Source organism: Cynocephalus volans, chromosome 10 (genome assembly GCF_027409185.1).
Source record: "Cynocephalus volans isolate mCynVol1 chromosome 10, mCynVol1.pri, whole genome shotgun sequence".
Classification (NCBI taxonomy): Eukaryota; Metazoa; Chordata; class Mammalia; order Dermoptera; family Cynocephalidae; genus Cynocephalus; species Cynocephalus volans.
Genome location: NC_084469.1, coordinates 92,566,131 through 92,579,460, shown reverse-complemented (window position 1 = coordinate 92,579,460; position 13,330 = coordinate 92,566,131).

Sequence of the window (13,330 nt, the reverse complement as noted above, 5' to 3'; positions counted from 1 at the left end):
ATCAAAGTGTTTACTAATTATTCACCTAAGGAAATTTCTCCTTGTTTGCCTCAAATTCCTCAAGATTAAGAAAAGCTTTTTGGTTCCATGCTGGCAGGAACTCAGGAAGATACAGGCTGTCACATGCTGCCAGGGGACCTTGAAGGCTGGTACAACCTTCCTAGAAAGTGCTCTGGCAATTTATCTCAAGGCTATGTCCATTTCTAAGAATCCACACTAATGTGAAATGCAGACAATATTCAGCTATAGTGGTTTACTCCCTTATTATGGTACGGCCACACACTTAAACATTTGCAGCCTATGTGTAATTCACATACCATGAAAGTCAGGCTTTAAAATGTAAAAGTTAGTAGTTGTGTAACCATCACCTCTATGTAGTACCAAACATCCCATCACCCCAAAAGAAAACCCCCGTCCCCATCAGCAGTCACTCCCCATCCCACCCCTTGCCCCCAGCAACCACAAATCCACTTTCTGTCTTGTGGATTGGCCTGTTCTGGACATTTCATATTAATGGAATCACACACTATGTGGCCTTTTGTGTCTGGCATCTGTCACTGAGCGTGATGTGTTCAAGGTCCATCCACGTGGCAGCATGTGTCAGAGCCTCGTTCCTTTTCATGGCTGAGTAATATTCTATTGTATGGATATAAAGATTTTGTTTATCCATTATGATTGGTTTTTAAGGAAATGGGAAAATGCTTAAATAATAATCACTGAAAAACTCATGTGCGGAACTATACACATATTACTATCAACTGTGTTTTTTAAAAAATGCACCAAAGGGCTGGCCAGTTAGCTCAGTTGGTTACAGAGCAGTGTTGATGACACCAAGGTCCAGGGTTTGGATACCCATACCAGCCAGCTGTCAAAAAATAAATAGAAAAAGAAATTTTAAAAATTAAAAAAAGAAAATAAGCCAAAAATTTTGACAACTTTTTTTCCCTGATCCCTAAAACAAAACATAAGCATTATAGAAGTTGTGGAAAATAATGGAATACTCAAAAGTTATCCTTAATTTCACTTCTTTTTTTCTTCTTTACAAGTAAAAAAATGAAAATAACCCTCCATTGCTGTTTCATCAGACTCAGTCTCAGTACCTGTTAACAACAGATGCAAAGCCCCAAACCTCTAAGCATATGCAAATGTCACCGTCAGAAGAAAGTAGTGACAGCAAGTAGCATTTATTAACGGGTCAGTTCCTTGGATTGTGTCAATTGACCCTCCCGGAAACCCTGTGAGGTAAGTGCTGTGTTTATGCTCATTGATTGTGAAGGTGAACAAACAAAGTTTCCAGAAGAAGTTAAATAACTCCCTCAAGTCGGACGGCTGGTGAGTGGTACGGCCAGAATTTTAAGCCAGACCTTGGGACCCCCCGCACGTGCCCACGATGGTCTCCACTAGCAGGTCGGAGCCGCCTCATACGTAGAATTGGGGTTTGCTTTCAAAATTGGGCTCACTCAATACAGACTGCCCTGAAACTAGTTAAGTTTTGGTTTTGTTGTTGTTGTTTTTCCACTTAACTTCATATCACGGGCAGGTTTCTAAAGCAGTGCATTTTAACGACTCTAGAGTAATCCATTTAATTATTCCCCTATTGATGGACTTTTTAGTTATTTCTCAGTTTTTCTACTTTTACAAATTCTCTCTCCGTGAAGCTCCTATGAATATATTTATTTCTTCACACATGAACTTGTGTGTGTGTGTGTACACTTGTTCCTACAATTATTGGGTATTTGTATTTCCTCATATGAAGAATGCCAATTTAGGGGGCCGGCCCGTGGCTCACTTGGGAGAGCGTGGTGCTGACAACACCAAGTCAAGGGTTAAGATCCCCTTACCGGTCATCTTTAAAAAAAAAAAACAAAGAAAGAAAAAACTCCAATTCATATTTTTTGTTTATTTTCTAATTGAATCACTTGCCCATTTTCTTTGGATTAAAGACACTCTTTATACAGGCACACTGATTCCTGTCTATTATGTATGTCACAGATATTTTCTTCTGGACTGTCGTCTAACATTTCTCTTTGCTTATGTTATTCCAACATACAAAACTTGTCAATATTTCCCTTTCCTGATTCTCTAGGTTTTGCAACATGCTTAGAAAGCCCTCCCCCAAACTAAGATTTAAAATGATATATTCTCCTCTATGTTGTTCTATTAAATGCCAAGGGCTGGCCGGTCGGTTCAGGTGGCTCAACTGTTGTGTTATAAACACTAAGGTCAAGGGTTTGGATCCCTGGACTGGCCAGCCGCCAAATAAATAACTATATAAATAAATGGCAAGAAGAGGCTTGTCTCTGGGTGGCGGGAACTTTGCACAATTGTTCTTTACCTATTCATCATACCTATTCTCCCAATGTTTTCAAAATAGGCAAAAAGTATTACTTTAATAAATAGAAACAAAGCTTTAAATGCACAATAATTTTTCTGGTGCCTGCCTATGTGGCCCACAGAATAGAGGCTCTTTTTAGTCAGGCCCCCTCCTGGCCCTCACTCAATCTGTAGACCGACCTCTGCATCTTCCAACTTCACTAAATGGTTTGGGAGAGGCGGGGGCCAGGATGAGCGACAGTGACGGGGCTGGGGGTCGGGGGAGAGAGTGTCGGGAATAGCCAAGGGGGAGGAATCCCACAGTAGACCCCATACGTGACAACAGAAGCATTTCAGAACAATGGTGTGGGGGTAACTGATGGGCATTTGACCATGTCCTGTTCAAACACATAATTTATCTCCCCTCACACCCCAGTCTTAGTTGTGTATGAGTCTCCTATGGCTGCTGAAACAATCACCACAAACTTGGTGGCTTAAAGCAACACAAATTTATTATCTGGAGGTCAGAAGCCCAAAATTGGTCCCACTGAACTAAAATCAATGACCGGTAGTCTGTATTCTTCCTGGGAAGAATCCACTTCCTCCTTTCCCAGCTACTAGAGGCACGTGGCCCCTCCCTCCATCTGCAAAGCCAGCAGCGCAGCATCTTCCGGTCTCTCTCTGACTCTGACCCTCCTGCCCCCTCTTGTGAGGATGCTATGAGGACACTGGGCCCCTGGATAATCCAGGATGATCTCCCATCTCAAGGTCCTTAAATTAATTTCATCTGCAAAGTCCTTTTTGCCAAGAAAAGTACCATATTCACAGATTCTGGGGATTAAGACGCAGACATGTTTGGGGGTTATTATTTAGCCAACCACAGCATGGGTTCCCCAGAAGGCAGAGCATGAGACAGAGTTTATGTGCCACTGTCTTCTGGGAGAGTCCAGTGTGATCCTAGGTACAGGAGTGAGGGACAAGGACAGTGGAGCAGGGAAGGAGACTAGGCCAGTAAGAGGGTGTGTCATTGAGTCAGCCACAGCTTAGCACAGCTGATGGCTTGATCTGGGCGACCAGGTCCCCGCAAACTCACATAGATGGCATCTCGGGGCCCAGTATGGGGGCAGGGGTGGGGCACTACCTGGCTGTGGTTGCCCCTGTGCAGGAGGGAAGCCCAGGTGTAGGAGGTCACATCATGTGACATCAGTCAACGCCTGTGCAGAGCTCCACATTGAGCAGGTAAGTTCAAGAGGCTCTGAAGGGGGACAAGAGAGGAATCTCATGCCGGGACTAGCCACATAATTTGCAGGCCCAGCAGAAAATGAAAATACAGGGCCCTTTTTCAAAAATTATTAAGAATGTCAAGACAATGACAGCAGGGCATTAAATCAAGCGTGGGGCCCTCCCGAGCACAGGGCCCTGGGTGACTCACAGGTCACATACCCATGAAGTCGGCCGTTTCTTGTACACCCACCAAAATGCTTTTCAGACATTCTAAAAGGGGTTTGTTTAAGCTTTCCTATAGCAGATTGAAGTAATTAAGCATTTAAAACCTTACCCTTATATGAGGTCCCTAGAGTCGTCAGATCATAGAAACAGAAAGTAGAATGGTGGGTGCCGGGTCTGGGGAGGGGGTTGGGGAGTGGGGAGTGAGTGTTTAATGGGGACAGAGCTTCAGTTTGGGAAGATGAGAAAGTTCTAGAGATGGTGGCGATGGCTGCACTACAGCGGGGATGTACTTAACGCCACTGAACTGTACGTCTAGAATGGTTAAGATGATTAATTTTAGGTCGTGTATATTTTACCATAAAAACAAAAAAACAAAAGGCTTTCCCAACATCCACCTGAATGGCTAACATTAAGACTGGTATTAGGACGTAGAGCAACCAGAATCTCAGAAGTTGTTGGTGAGAGCGTGAAATGCTACAACTACTTTGGGAAAAGTAGTTTCTTGTAATAAACACACACCTACCCTATGACCCAGCAATTCCACTCATAGGTGTTTACCCAAGAGAAATAAAAACAACATATGTCCACAAAAAGTCTTGGAAAGAATGTTCAGAGCAGCTTTTCTCATTAACAGTCAAAACCTGGAAACATCTCAGGTATTCAGCAACAGGTGAACGGATAAACAAACCATGATCCATTTATACCACTCAGCAATACAAAGGAATGAACTACTACTAAGTGCAGTAACATGGATGACTCGTAAAAGCTTTATGCTGAGTGAAAGAAACTACACAAGAGGGCAGATGGTATGATACCATTTACATGAAATTCTAGAACAGGCAAACCTTGTGCACAGGCTTTGTGGCTGGCAGAATAACAGCTCCCCAAAATGTCCATGTCAATCCTAGAACCTGTGAATATGTTACTTTACATGGGGTAAAAGATACTTTGAAGATGTGGTTAAGTATCCTGCGATGGGGCAATTATCCTGGATTATTTGGGTGGGCCCAATGTCATCATAAGGGTCATTACTAGAGGGAGGCAGGAAGGTCAGAGTCAGCGAAGGAGATGGGACAACAGAAGCAAGAGGTCGGAGTGATGTGAGGCCATGAGCCAGGGAATGCAGGGGGCCTCTGGAAGCTGGAATAGACATGGAAATAAATGAAAGAAGTCAGTCTGAAAAGGCTACACACTGCATGATTCCAACTATTTGGCATTTTGGAAAAGGCAAAACTACAGACAGTAAAAGGATCAGAGATTGCCAGGGGTTAAGTGAAGTGTGGGGGAAGGTTGCCAGAGGTTGAGGGAAGAGGGGTCGAGTACAGAGGATTTTTAGGGCAGTGAAACTATTCTGTATGATACTCGCATGGGGGATACATAAGATAAATTTAGCAAAACCTATAGAAAGTCCACCACCAAGAGTGACCCCTAATGTAAACTCAACGCACACTGCAAACATCCTGCCCCTGTAGAGCAAGCAAGGGTCTGTGCCACAAGGTGCAGATTAGTAGAAGGAGGGTATGATCGCCTCCCAAACTGGGCCAGGGAAGCATATCCAAATTAAGCAAATGTTGCCTCTGAAGTCCAAAGAGACCCATTAGGCGTTGTGCCTCCTTTTCGATGGTGGGAAGGGCCAGAGGCAATGACTTATCTTCCACCTGACCTCAGACAAGAAAAGGATAATGAGTATCATCAACCAGCCTTCCTACCGGACACATTTTATTTATAATAATTAGAAAGTTTGTTTTCATACTAAAGAAAGGGTAAAAGAGACTTTTACAAGGCTGTGGTGCAGAAGCATAAGTGACTATCTAAGCAAAGACTTTAAACCTGTCTGTCTGGACTTCTGTCTTTGACCCACTGCCAGCTTCAAATCCCTCCCATTGGGATCTTCCCTCTTCCAGAATCCTCACCTGCTTTGCAGCTGCCATGCCTGCTGGCTCCTCCACATGATTCTGAGAATGTCCCACAAGCAATGGCAGGGCTCTAGAGCTCAGGCAGCCACGAGGCAGGCTCAGGATTCAGTCTCCCCCAGGGATCCCAAGAGATGAGAAAAAGTCCTACATTAGGGGCCTTGGAGGCAGCCGCGGAGTCTCCAGGATAGGGGGGTTCCCCCTGGGTGGCCACATCAGGTTCCACACTTTCTGCAGTACACATGTGGCTGATTTGTAGAAGCCAGCACAGAGTTTACAGTGGAAAGAGTGATGTAAGGCCTCACCGGCAAGCTGGCCTTAAAAATGTGGCAATCTTTCTCGCCAAAATTTATCACTCTGGGAAGAACTCCAAGACCGAGGTTGAGAAATTTTCCTCTGTTCAGAGCACAGACTGTCAGCACACACCGAGGCAGGCCAGGATGAAGTGGTAAACTGGGCTAACCAACAGGTGTCCAGCTTGTAATCCCAGCTCTTTCTCATTTACACGATCTTAGGTGACCATATCCTTTCTTGTAACTTCAGTTCATAGGTGATCTCAACAATGTCTTCCAACTCCATTCTTCATGATCAATAAAATGAGGAATTACAGATTGAACATCACTGGGATTCTGGAGTAAGACGGGACACTTCCCCTTCCTAAAGGATCAAATCCTAGGGAAGAGATCAGCTTCAAGGACTTGAAAGATGAACACCTACTCCAGAGAACATTCAGGAAAAGCCCTGCTTGCACTGCCAGGTGGTTTACCTGTCCCCAGACCACTCCCTAAGAATCAGGGGAATCCAGAAAGGTTCTGAGTTTGACAAGCACTCATGTCTCCCCAAAGCCACATGGAGGTGCCTCTGGAAAGGGTCTAAAAGTCTCATGGGACAATCTGAGCACAAGTACACGGTCACAGTACATCTAGCAGGATGCATGTAACAGCCTGGCTTGGAGGTAAAAGAAATCCAAAGTGTGACCCTTGCATCATGGAACTGCTCTCCCAGCAACATCCCCCCACTGGGAGGAAGTGGTGGAAGCTGCCCTCCTCCCGACACTCCTGCTATCTTGTCTATCTGCCAGCCTCATCCTGGCCACCTCTGGAGCAGCCATTTGGAGCAGAGCGAGGGAGGAAGTGCCCTTCATGTCTGGTCTCTTTCCTGGCCAGCACGCTTTGATTCCCTTTGTGGGCTCTTGGAGGCTGTTTTCAGAAGTTCTCCCTCAGATTGGGAGAGCTGCATTGGGCTTGGGCCCAGAATTCTAGAACCCTCTATCTTCCTATGACTGTTGCCAGAGGGCTGGAACACGGGGATGGCTCAGGAGCGGGTCCACATTGCCCCTCAAAGCATTCAGACAAGAGGCAGCAAGGCCAAACCGAAACAGGCGAGGTAGGTTCTGCCACCAACTTAGCTGTGGGACTTCCGCGACTCATAGCTGCGTGTCTCGGTTCCCTCCTCTGTAAAATGCGGATGATTAATAGCACCCAGGTTGTTGTGAACATATTCAATAGGCATAAAACACAAAATATGCATTCAATAAGTAAAACTGGCTGATGGTCTCCAGATTCTGCAATGTACTCAGCGTCCAACAGTACGATGCAAATAGTACGTAGACCCTAGGAGAAACCAATACAATAGTACGAGTCAGTAACGATCGCCTCTTTCTTCTGAATTCCACCAGCACTTCCTGCCAGATGCTGAGCCCACGTTTACCATCTGCTCAAGGTCTCATCTGCCCGGTCGGACCCTCCTCTCTGGGAGAGAAACAATATGCTCATTAAAAAGTCAACCCGCACGATGAAAAAAGTTTTCAAAAAAACCACAGCCGGCTGTCACGGCTGCTGTCACCCCGCAGGACGCAAAGGGAGGACGGATCCAGGGTGGCGCCCCGAAGGCCGGTGCGGGGCTGGGGGAGGGGAGGGGACTTCCTCCACCGCAGACCCCGTCCTGGGGCTGAGAGCGGTGGGCCGCCCACTTCCCCACTCGGCTGACCCGCCTCTTCTCCGTTTCCGGCCGTTTTCTCTGAAGATGGGCAGGCGCGTCCACTGCTGCGTCGCGTCCTGCTTCCTTTCTCCGAAACCAGGAGGCCCCGCGGGAGGAGCCGACTCCCTTCTCCGAAGGGGCCTGGCCGGGCCGGGGCGCCTCCTCGGACTCTGGGCCCTGCTTCCCGGGGCCGGCCTGAGGGGTCGGGGACCGAGGCTTCTGAGAGGGACAGTGGCGACTAAGCCCCACAGCCGGGCTGGGGCATTTAGAGGAGACAGGGACCCCCTCGCCAGGGTCCGCCTCACTGCGGGGTCCCAGGCGTCCACACCACCTGGAGCTCTGCGGACCCCACACCCCTCGAGGCGCCTCAGAGCCCGTCCTGCCCTTTGCGCGGGAAGACAGCGCGAGACCCCGCCCACCTCAGGCCCCGCCCCCGTGAGGCTGCGCAGAAGGCGCCCAAGCAAGGAGGGCATGCGCGGCCCTGACTCTGACGCTAAGACTCGGCCTCTGATTGGTCCAGTGCCTGAGGTCTCTGGCAGGCAGGATACGCATGCGTAGGGTACGAAGGGTGGGGCCTTCCGCGTGGGTCATGCCCACTGCAGGCTGTAAAATGGAATGATTGGCGAGGGCTGGCCGGTGAGTTCAATGGTTAGAGCGTGGTGCTGCTGACACCAAGCAAGGTCCAGGCCTCGATCCCTGTACCTGCCAGCTGCACTCCCACTCCCCCCAAAAAGTGTATAAAGGAATAAGGAGCAGATAGAAAAGTGCCAAGTGGACACCGCGTGCATAGCACACCCCTGTCCCTTCAGCCCCCTGTCTAATCCTCGGCCAAAACCTTTCAGCTTGTTGCCTCTGATCAGCCCTTCCATGATAATAAATTGTATCTTGTGGTCTAGTCACCCATGGGAGTACCGCACAGCTATTTTTTTTTAAGTTTAAGTATGACTCAAATATTTAATGAGACATACTGAATTTTTTAAGAATATTAAGTGAAATAATAAGTACGTCCCAACTATTACATGGGACACATTTTACTAAAAAAAATATTTATCTAAAATTCAAATTTAAGGGCCAGCCCGTGGCTCACTCGGGAGAGTGTGGTGCTGATAACACCAAGGCCACGGGTTCGGATCCCTATATAGGGATGGCCGGTTTGCTCACTCGGGTGAGCGTGGTGCTGACAACACCGAGCCAAGGGTTAAGATCCCCTTACCGGCCACCTTTTAAAATAAATAAATAAAATAAAATTCAAATTTAACTGCATGTCTTGTATTTTTTCTGGCAACCCTATTTCTAATTATTCGTTCATCATTGTGCGCACATGGTCCATGCTGGGCCGTGGCCCTGGGACTGTAAGGTCCAGGAGGGCAGGCAGCCCTCAGTGTTTGTTCCTCACTGTCTGTCCAGCGCCAGCAGGAAAGTGCCCGTGCTGGGCTGCATAACGGCCCTCAAGGATGTTCATGTCCTAATCCCCAGAGCCTGTGAATATTTTAGACTTTGCAGATGGAACTAAGGTAATGATCTTGAGATCGGCAGTCATCCTGGATGACTCTGGAGGGCCTAATGTCATTACCAGGATCTATATAAGAAGTGGCAGGAGGGTCAGAGTCAGAGAGACTGGAAGATGCTGTGCGGCAGGCCTTGTGGACAGAGGAAGGCGCCACAAGCCGAGGGCTGCGTGTGCCTCTGGAAGCTGGGAAAGAGGGACACAGATCCTCTCCTCGAGCCTCCGTAAGAAACACAGCCCTGCCCATGCCTTGATTTTTAGCCCAGTGAGACTCATTTTGGACTTCTGACCTCCAGAACTGTAAGACAATAAATGTGTGTGGTTTAAAGCCAGTAAGTTTGTGGTGGTTTGCTACGGCACGTATAGAAAACTCACACTACGTCCAACAAATATTTGCTGAATGAGTGAAGGAGCGAATGAAAGAATGCCAAAGGCAGCTGTGGAATACGGTGTAGGTCACCGTAGGAGTCAGGAGACCGTGCCAGCCTCCCGTGTGTCACCTGTCATGAGACCCTGGCCCTGTGAAAGTACCCAGGGCCTCGGCTTCCTGCTCTGTAACAAGGGGTCACTCCTGCCAGCCTCAGGAGCTTAAGCAGCAAGAGCGTTTCTGGAGAGTCCTCTCAGAGTGTGGAGCCAGCTGGAGCCCAGAATATTTCTCAGCTCCAGCCAGACCTGTCTCAGCACCTCTCTGGGACCATCAGCCCCATTTCCTGCCGGGATCTTGTTCTAAGACCTTTAATATACTCAACCACTCGTTCACTAAGACCCCATTCCCTGAAGGAGGCGTAGAGAAGTGAAGTAACTGCCCCGAGGTTATCCAGCTATTAAGGGACATGGATGGGGATGAAACCGTCAGGGAATGAGCCGAAGACGTGTCCCACTCCAGCCTCCTCTCTGTGCCTCAGTGTAACCTCACCACACAGATCTTCCCCTTCAACCCCCAACCCAGGAGTGTGGGGGTCAAGACCCGTTCTCAGCAGGGCAGACACGTGACAACCCTGAAAGGAGGTGAAAGGTCAGAGCCTGGGGATCCCCACCCTGGCCTGGAGACGGAATTCAGATGTGGGGTGTCACGGATTCCTGGAGGCCTGAATGTCTGGCTCACCTGGCTCACATGGAACACGGAAACGCCCTTGAGGGCCCCTCTGCCCCCAACCAGGAAATGTGGCGGTGTCCCCACTCTGGGTCAGTCCTAGGGGCTGTGTGTCCCCGGCTGCCCCCCCCCCGGCTGCCCCCCACGAGCCAGGCGAGCCTTGGGTCAGCTGGGGAAAGGAAGACAGAGAGGAGGGGAGGAGGCGGGTTGCCCAGCTGGGAGGAGGAATCCCCAAACCAGCTAAAAATAGCCGGGGAAATTATTCCAGCACCTTCCCGAAATAGAAAGCTGCCTCTTAGCCCCACAAAAGGCCAGGGCGGGGCTGCAGCTGGGGGGGAGGGGTTCGAGGAAAGGCGGCCTCGGGCAACCCCTTCCCCCCGACACAGCACCCCCCCCCCCCCCGCCCCCCAGCGCTGCCTTTCTTCCCAAGGCCGGCTGTGCGCACAGGGGCAGGCTGGCTGACCCCACGTCCAGCAGGGTGTGGGGACCCTGGAAAGTGGCGTCCCCCTGCCCCCTCCCCAAGGTCCTGGCCCAAGGGCTGCTGACCCGGGAACTGGGAGGGCCCAAGCCACCCGGGCTAAAAATAGCCCTCGCCTCCTCCCAGGCTATATTTAGAATCCATTCGCCTTGGCGTCAGCACTAAAGCAGCCGGTAGGCACACCCCACAGGGCAGCCTGGCTCGGGCGCGGGCACCGCCTCTGGCCACCGCAGGGGCCAGAGCTGGGGAGAGCGCAGCAGAGTGAACAGACCTGGCTTCGGCGCCCGCCTTACTGGGTGGCGCCAGGTCACCCACAAGCTCTCTCTGAGCCCGTCTGTGCAGAAGCGAGAGGGAGACAGGCGGGCAGGGGGGTCTGGACTTCAGAGGACGCTGGACAGAGGGTGCTTTCAGCCCCGGCCCCCTCGCTCTGGACCCGGAGATGACACCCGAGCCAACCAACTCTGTTCCAGCCACGCGCTGAGTGCCCGGCCTCAGTCTCCCCATCTGTGAAGTGGGGACAGCACCTGGGTCACAGCGCTCAGCCCAGGGCCAGACACGGACTAAGCGCGCTGCACGTGTTAGCACTAAATAAAAAAAAAAAAAAAAGTTGGGGTCACTTTTATTTCGTCAAGTCCCCCTCCCGCCCAAGCCGGTTCCAGAAACGCAGCGGCTGATGTCATCCCGAGCCCGGGTCCAGTCTCCCAGCACGGCCGACGCAGGCCGGCGCCACCGTCACGGGCGATCCCTCGCCAGGGAATCCCGGCCCCCGCGCTGGGCCGGGTGGAAACATGTGACGCCAGCGCCCGCCGCCTCAGGTCTTCCGGCAGGCGCGCGGGCAGCGGGGACGGGGCGTCCTCGCGCGCGCCGCCCCCACCCCCGCGCGTGCACGCGCCACGAACGCGGGCGGGCGTGTGCGTGCGTGTGGGTGCGTGTGCATGTCCCGGGGCACGACCCCGCGTGGAAGGCACGGTGGCTACGTGCTCACGGAGCTGGCTCTGTGCGGGGGGTGGGGAACTTCAGGTCTGATTCTCCAGGTCCTGGGGTGGAGGAGGGGAACGCGGAGTGGCCAGGCCCCAAACCGGCCTGGACACACGCACACGCACACGCACACAGGCACAAACATGCACACAAACGCACACGGACACACACTCACGCACATGCACTCACATACAAGCACACATGCATACACACGCACGCACACACACACACACACGCACATACACGCGCACACGCACACATGCACGCACACATGCACGCACACACATGCATGCACACAGGCACGCGCGCGCATGCACGCGCACACATGCACACACGCACGCACATGCACGTACACACACACATGCACACACGCACGCGTGAGCGCTCCGGGAGCCCGTGGCCTGTGGGCGTGGGGCCGCGGCGATGACTCTGAGCCTGTTCACTGTCTCCCCAGCAGTCTGGGAGCTAATTACTTTCAGGACGAGACGGGCTGGCTGGGAAGACGAACACATCGCATCGCGGCGTCTGCAGCACGTCTGGCTCCGCGGGCTCCATCGGCGTCTGTTCCGGGGGTGTGGGGCGTGATGTGGCCCTGGGCGGGGCGCGGGACAGCCTGGGTGCTGCGTGCGCCGTGGGCGAGCCTGGGGTGTGTGCGTGGGTCCTGGAGGGTCTGGGGCGAGTGATGGTGCCACATGGGTTCTGCGTCTAGTCTCCTGATACACATAATGGATCGAATCATGATACTTACCGCATAAGACCCGGCAACCCCATACCTGGGTATTATCCAAGAGAAATGCAAATGTAGAGTCACATACATTCCTGGGGGGTAAACGCTCATAGCAACTTCATTCCTAATCACCAAAAACTGGGTACAACCCAAGTATCCATCCTCACGGGAACAAGTAAACTGAGGTCCGTCCGTACAATAGATGGCTGGTCAGCCCTCAGTCATACAGAGGAACAAAGTAACGTCAAAAACATCATGCCCAATGAAAAAAGCCAGCCACAAAGTCCATGTAGTGTGTGAATCCATTTACATGAAACGTCCAGAACAGGAAAATCCACAGAGACAGAAAGTGGGTTCGTGGTTGCCAGGGGCTCGGGAGGGGGTGGGGACTGACAGCTGATGGGGACTGGGGTTCCTTTTGGGCTGATGGAATGTTCTGGAATTAGTGGTCATGGTTGCACAACCTTGTGAATGTACTAAAAACCTTTAAAGAGAGAATTCTGTGGTATGTGAATTACATCTCAATTTAAACAAACAGAAAAGAGGGAACAGACTGCTGAGACACGCAAGAACGTGAGCCTCACCTTCGTTATGCTGAGTGGAACAGACTGGAAAGGTTACTGCTGTGTGGTTCTATTTATAGGACCTTCTGGAAAAGGCAAAACTATAGAGACAGAAAACAGTGGTGGCCAGGAGCTGGGAGTGGGGAGAAGGGACTCACGACAAAAGGGGCAGGAGGGGAGATTGGAGGTGATGGATTGTGTGAAGGTAACATTTCTGTATATGTTTGTCAAGATTCATCAAATTGTGCATCTAAAAACGAGGAATTTGTTCTTTCTGAATTATACCTCATTACACCTCGCTTTAAAAAAAAGTGAGATCTTTTTTAAAA